At 35.9% G+C, this 7,003-nt stretch overlaps 1 long non-coding RNA gene across 5 annotated transcripts; it reads left to right on the top strand.

Moving 5' to 3' along the window:
• Positions 1–275: 275 nt before the first annotated feature.
• Positions 276–6,139, top strand: LOC122591049. 5 transcript variants are annotated; one of them, XR_006322663.1, is made up of 10 exons: positions 276–337; positions 483–629; positions 1,081–1,162; positions 1,307–1,714; positions 2,628–2,724; positions 2,841–2,936; positions 3,461–3,575; positions 3,651–4,038; positions 4,119–4,231; positions 4,309–4,667. It is a non-coding gene; the product is annotated as an uncharacterized LOC122591049 (long non-coding RNA). The 5 variants fall into 5 exon arrangements; XR_006322666.1 differs by lacking the exons at positions 276–337; positions 483–629 and adding an exon at positions 5,851–6,139 and having other exon boundaries at positions 856–1,162; positions 4,309–4,400; XR_006322664.1 differs by lacking the exons at positions 276–337; positions 483–629 and having other exon boundaries at positions 851–1,162; positions 2,841–3,074.
• Positions 6,140–7,003: the final 864 nt, after the last annotated feature.

The raw sequence follows: 7,003 nt of genomic DNA, 5'->3' as shown, positions 1-7,003 counted from the left end.
GGTGTGAGAGATTGAGAGGTTCCCCATCTAAGCTTAGAAGGGGATCAACCTCATATTCATTTTTCCCATATATATGTGTGTGTGATAAATAGAGTTTGATGATAAGATATAAATGGAGGTAGGAATAGATCTTGGTTTTATCTGTTAAAAGAAGGAGGAAGAAGAAAAATATGAAGAAGAAAAAGAAGAATATGGTGAAATGATGAATTTGCCCATCCTAACGGATCAAATAGACGGCATATAGATGCAGAATGAAAATTAAAAAAAATTGACCAACTTATGCTTTTTTTTTTTAATTAATTCACCTTAAGAACAATAACTGTGAGGGCCCAAAAATGTAAGATTATTTATGATTATGATTATGACTAAGATTATTTATGATTATGATTATAATTATAATTATTAATTAATATTTTAAAATTGAGATAAGTTTAAGATTAAAATTAAGATATGAGCTAACTCGGTCTCTCTCTCAATCTCAGTCTCAGCTCCGTCATTCGCCGCCGTCGGATTCCGTACATCTCTGCCGCTCGCAGTCGCTTCACAGCCTCGTCGCAGCTCGCCGTCTCAGCTCATCGTAGATCATTGTTTTATAAACATATCATCCGTTTGCATCTTCATAACCCCCAGTAAGTTTTTTTTTTTCCTTAACAATTACTGCTTTATTTACTCATTTTACCACTTTCATCACTTGTAAATACAGTTATTGCTATATATCTAAAAACCACTTTTCTTTGTTAATACTTAAAAAAAAAAATTGATCTTGGTGCTCAGTATTGCATACCCAGAAACCTGAATTTTATTTTTTTTTTTATCAATAATGGGTCAGATTCATTGCCATTTATCAGTATAGCGAAAGTCGAAAACTTTGAAGAATAATATGCAAATTACAATTGAAATCAATAATGGGTCAGATTCATTGCCATTTATCAGTCTAACAGAAGAGTCCCGTTAACTCGGTTTTGAAAGTTATATGAACAAAAGGCGGTTTAAGATTAAAGATAACTATGTAACTCATTTGGTTTCCAACGGCAAGGTTGTAGAACTTGCTAATCTGTACTAGACCGGCCTTAATATCAGATTGTTACAGCTGTGTTCTACCGGAACCATGCCAAATGATGAAAAAAGCTTATAACTTTAACGTGTCGACGCTTCATTAAAGGTACGTTCACCTTTAAAAAAGATTATGTTCATTTTTATTGTTTGGAATGTTTATGGTTGAAATTGGTATGAAGGACTACTTGGACAGTCGGATGGCCTCAACATACTTTTGCTACTGTGATATTCATTATTGCATTATAAACAGATAATTCTCTGCTGAAGATGGGTACTGATGGAAGCAAGCACCTCAAGGACCCTGTGATACCTCCAAGCAAGCTGGCTGTGCATAAATTTACAGAATCTCGAGCTCCTGAACTCGAGTCTCACTACTCAGCTATCGCCAGACGGTTGAACAACGATTTTAAGTCTCAGAGATCTAAGAGGAGAAGAACTACTAGTTTTGATAATCGAACTTCCAGGAGTAGGTTTAGAAAGAAGCGATAAGTGGGGGTTTCTAGCCAGAGTAGTGATGGAAACACGATGAAAAATGTAAAAAAGCCTCCTCGTCACATTCGTTGTAGGAAGGAGTTAACCAAGAATCCTGAAAGTGGGTTTTGCACTTCAGGCGATGGGACCAGCCATGTTTGGCATGCAAAACGTTTTACAATGGCAGGTAATGGTCTATTAATTTTGAAAATATACGTTAGTGATTTCCCTTATAGTCCTTTTGGTTACAGTGAAGTATGGTAAAATAATAGAGGTGGCAAAATGGACGGATCAATCGGATTGGTCTAACAGGCCAACGTGTTGTAAGGGTTGAGCTGTGTTGGGCCAAATTGCCTGCACTTTTTAATAAAAGATGTACTGGTATACTCTTATGCATTTCAAATGCACTATGAGTAATTTTTAACCCATTTAACCTGTTTCCATTTTAAATAGAATGTTTGATATGACCCATTTGACCTTTTAGAGACGAGTTATAACCCAAAACTGCGTCAAAATTGAATTTAATATTTAATATAAAGATAAACATGACATGAACTGTTGTATGTTGTCTAAAGAGGTATGTCTGGGAGAGATCTTTGGTAGTTGTGACTGTCTGGGTTGGCATGTGGAGTATAACATGTATTTTTACACGATATTTCTTATTTAGTTTTAGTAGCATAGCCAGCAACCATACTAGTAAAACCATGTGGTTTTTCATTATACCTCATGCTGCATCCTATTATTTGCTCTATTATCTCCATGGGGTCAACAATCACTACTCTGACTAGGAAGTATGAGATATTCTTTGCCCTCAGAAATGAGTCATTGACTGACACACATATTAGTGCTTATTTAATGCAAATCTATCCAAATGTTTCAGTCTTTATTGTGTTGGTGGAATGCAGGTAAAAGGTGATAGGATATAACTAGATGTGAAAGTAATCTGGCCGGAAGTTTAAACTAGTTTCTCTCTAGTTTTTGGGCAGACAAATGTATTACAGAATATTATAGGACTAAACCGGGGTCGCTTATATGTTTGAATATTACATAAAGTCTTGTGGTTATCATCATTTCATATATTCATGATTTGTTTTACGCAGCGGAAGAGGGTCAAGAGCACTATTGAAGTGGTTAAAAAGCAGAACCATTATTCATGATGCAAGCTATCATAATGCTGTTCAGCTCGAACGTTCACAGGTCATAACTCTCTTGCTTATCCCTCTTTCTTGGGTGTGAAACTTCATATATATGATTGTTTATTTTCTATCTCAAGTCTCAACAGTGTTGATGGTTTTTTTTTTGTCCGTTTGCAGGATTCATTATTGTTGCTTCTAAGCAATGTAATGGCTCCTTTTCCTTCACCAGAGGCTGAAGATGTACTTTCTGGTTGTACTTAAGCTAGTTCAATGGTGAGTGGATATCTGTATGAAGATATAAAAGATATCAACGTTGAGAGTTTGGTAGATGTGGCAAGATGGGCAGGTGAAGTCTAGTATGTGTTAGATTGAGCTGAATTGGGTTGGCCTGTAAAGTGTAAACACTTATTGGTCCATTTATCATATATATATCAAATGCATTAGCTATGATTACATCATTACAAAAAGAAATGTTTACAATAATAGATTGGATAAAACAAATTTAGAGTTTGTGGATAAAAGAGTAAAAAGCTGACTTTGTGCAACTTTAAACCTGTTTGACGCTTTCCCCTTTTAACACATTTGACTCGTTTGGTTGTTTTCTTTTTAGTTAAATTTAATTACTACACATTTGACCTGTTTGAAACTACACTTCTTGTTCATGAGTAAATAGATCCAAATCGTCAACTCTATTTTTCACCCTCAAGTTATTCGATTGTTTGTGATTGTATAAAGTTTCAGTATGTTTAAAAATTGATTTGCATAGTCATGTATGTCACTATGTCCTAATATTTCAGATGGACGAAGGCGTTCCCTTACTTAAAAGTACTTTACCCGAGGGACAATTTGGGACATTGGAAGTGATGGGTTCAAAAGCATTTCAGCTTCTTCAAAAGATACTAAACTTAGCAGGTTACTCATCAAATTGTTGATTCATGTCCTAAACTTTATTTTAATAAAGTATTAATATTGTTGGTAAACATGCAGTATGTCTGAGAAAGCGCAGGGTTTGGTAAAAAGTTCATTAATGGAAGCCGATGGTATTACTTCATCAAAAAATACAGCCATCTTAGAGAATGAAGAGCATATACCTTTGTTTTGGAATAATTCCACTTGTAGTTAGTGATCCTCGTGCTTTGACCAAGAAAAGCACCGAGTTTGACTTGAGTTATACTGATTTGTGGGATGTTGGAAAAGGGTTGTGCTGTCCAGTTGAAGAAAGTGTTCTTTGTATGGAAAAACATTATCAGCGCCTCTCGTCATTTTGTCTTGCTGATAAAAGTTCAGATGGCACTAATCTTGCAATCAAAATGCATTTTTCCAGAATTTGCCCGGTTATTCTTCTAAGAAGGAACAACCTGAAGGCAATTACAAGGTTCACTATTTTTAACTCTGCATTCTTGATACTGCCTTGTTAATGCATTACTCTTAAATAATCATCTGATTACTTTTTAGGTGGTCTATTATACTTCTTTTAAGCTGGATCAAAGTATTTTGGGTTCTTCTAGTGTCGATTAGTGCTCAGGCTATTGGTTTGAGAGAGAGATCTTGGGTTGCTTTTGAAATAGGTATATGCATTTGCTTCTACAGATATACATGACTGAATGTAATACCATACTAAAAGTTTACTCTATCAACTTTGCAGGCTGCGACCCTGAGTTTTCCATTTGAATTTCCTGAATGTAGTTCTTGTTGGGATAATCTTGACATAAGTGGGTCATTAAGTATGCTGTTAAGGTTTAATTAGAATGTCTTTGTTATGTTATTTAGTGTCGTTAGTATAAGTTCAATTATGCACATGTCATATGTGTATTGCTAATATGTTTGGCAGCAAGTTTAATAGTTTTGAATGAGTCATTGGCATGTAGTGTAGTGCCTTGATTTCAGGAGTCAAAAAATGTGGAGATGCTTAGCCACGATCTAGTCAGTTAGGAGTTGGTTAATTTGTTTTCCTATTTAAGCATGTATTCTCCTTTATGAAGAAAGTAAGTTTTTCAGTAGAAAGTTCTCATTTTCTTTTCTCTTTGAAAGTTCATTATACATATATATTTTGTGAGTGTCTTGTGTGTATATTTTGGGGCCTGAATCCTACACGTGGTATCAAAGCAAGGGTTGAAGGAGGCTGCTGGTTTGAGAGTCGTTGGCAAGAAAGAGAGCGACCCATGGCTGTGGGGAAAAACGCAGCAGAAAGATAGCAAGTAAGGCTGATTAAATCAGCAAGAAAGAAAGAAAGGAAGGACATAAAGAAGAAAGAAAGAAAAGGATCCCGCAAGAAAGAAGCAAGTAGCAAGAGGCGCGTCATATCAAGAGCAAGATATCGGGCTGCAGCGGTATGAATAGCAAGACCAAAAGTAAGGTTTGGTGGTGGAATCGTTTGATTGTTGGCATGATGAATGGAGAAGAAAAAAATCAGGTTCTTGGCATGTGAAAACAAAACGTTTAAAGCCACGAACTGAAAATGAAGAGCAAGAGTGGGTGTGAAGATGGTGTGGTTCTTTGGGCTGAGTAACGAGCAAAGGAGGCTGTTTCGAGGGTGATTTGGTGTCATTTTGTGGCTGCCTCAGGGCTGTTTTTACAGCATGTTTGGGTGGAAATGAGACTAACCGATGATAATTGAGAAACGAGGAGAGTAGGAATGCAGGGTACCAACTTTGAAAGCTTCAATTTTAGGCGATCAAATGGGTTGAAAGATGAGATATGATTCTGGCCAAATCATGACTTGTTGAACAATCCAGTTTGTTGATAGAAGAACAAAGAAGGGATGAAGTGGTCAAATGGTTGAGTTCATGTCGTTTGGTTTCTCTGATTGTTGATAAGAAGATAGGTGAAAGGCTTCATATAAACCTGTTTATAGAATGGTGGGAAAATAAATGATTGAAGTTGATTTCTAAAGTCAAACAAACTAAACACTTTGTGTTGTACGTGAGCAAAGTCAGTGAAAAAAAAAGGGGTTAGTTTGTTTTTTCAGGTTGTATAAAAGCAAAGAAAAGGAGATTCTAAGAATGCAAACAAGAATGAGTATGAATCAAAAAGAAAGTGGCAAGTTTGGTAAGGCAAACGATTCCGGGTCTACTATGAAAAGCAAGAACGAACGCAAAGAAGAACGAAGTGAAGATCGATGTCAAGATTATGGGGGTGATTGTTGGGATAATCTTGACATAAGTGGGTCATTTAGTATGCTGTTAAGGTTTAATTAGAATGTCTTTGTTATGTTATTTAGTGTCGTTAGTATAACTGTATAAGTTCAATTATGCACATGTCATATGTGTATTGCTAAAATGTTTGGCAGCAAGTTTATTAGTTTTGAATGAGTCATTGGCATGTAGTGTAGTGCCTTGATTTTAGGAGTCAAAAAATGTGGAGATGCTTAGCAACGATCTAGTCAGTTAGGAGTTGGTTAATTTGTTTTCCTATTTAAGCATGTATTCTCCTTTATGAAGAAAGTAATGCAAGCTGAAGCTGCTGATTTTGATAAAGAAGCTGTTCTTCGTCCTATTTCTGTGAAACCTTTTAGTAATCCCATTCACCTCCGTGGAATTGTGTTCGTCTTGCCTTTGGAATGAATGCTACTGAATCAGAAAGCACACAAGTTTCTTCAGCGAATTAGATTCAGTTGCTGAACCAGCATTAGTAGACAATCATATGGTTGTTGCTAGGTCATCAAGAATGTTGGCTTGTTTCATGAAAGTTATAAATGGTGATCGGAGACTCATAATAAAAAGAATAGCATTTCTAAAATCATAGAGGATGAGAATATACTCAATCAAGGCCCAAATACGGCTAGTTTTCTACTTGTAAGGAAGATGTCATTGAGGACGGAGCTGTTGTTTGTGCACCTCGCTTGGCTGATATAAACCTTTGGACTTCAGGCTAATTGTCTAACTGTTAATCACGTGCCTCTTTAGTTGCCATGTTTATACCCATAGTTTGTAATGTCGTGTGTCATTGAATGTTGAGGGGGTGCTTGGCTATTGTTAGAATTGCTCGAAAATGGATGGGTTGGGTAATAAATCAAAAAGGGTTCATATACAACTTATGTTCAAATATCATTAGAATAAGAATCTATATTTTAGATCAGACGATCAATGAGGTTTTATACATCTTAAGTACGACTTTCAGCCCGTTTGATTGCTTTTTCATTATAGCTAAGTTTTTGCCCATTTGACCAGCTAGGAAACATTGACCCAAGTTGACCTATTTACTCATAAATGGGTCCAAATTGCCACTTGTAATTGTTAACATTGGTCATTGACAAAATAATTATGGAACATATATCTGTGGTTCTTTCATAGTATTCTTATATGAACCTTTGTACAAAGATGAAAGTGGGAACATGTTTA

This window comes from Erigeron canadensis, chromosome 3, assembly GCF_010389155.1.
Source record: "Erigeron canadensis isolate Cc75 chromosome 3, C_canadensis_v1, whole genome shotgun sequence".
Lineage (NCBI taxonomy): Eukaryota > Viridiplantae > Streptophyta > Magnoliopsida > Asterales > Asteraceae > Erigeron > Erigeron canadensis.
Note: the sequence above shows the minus strand (reverse complement) of the source record. Positions and strands in the feature narration are given on the sequence as shown.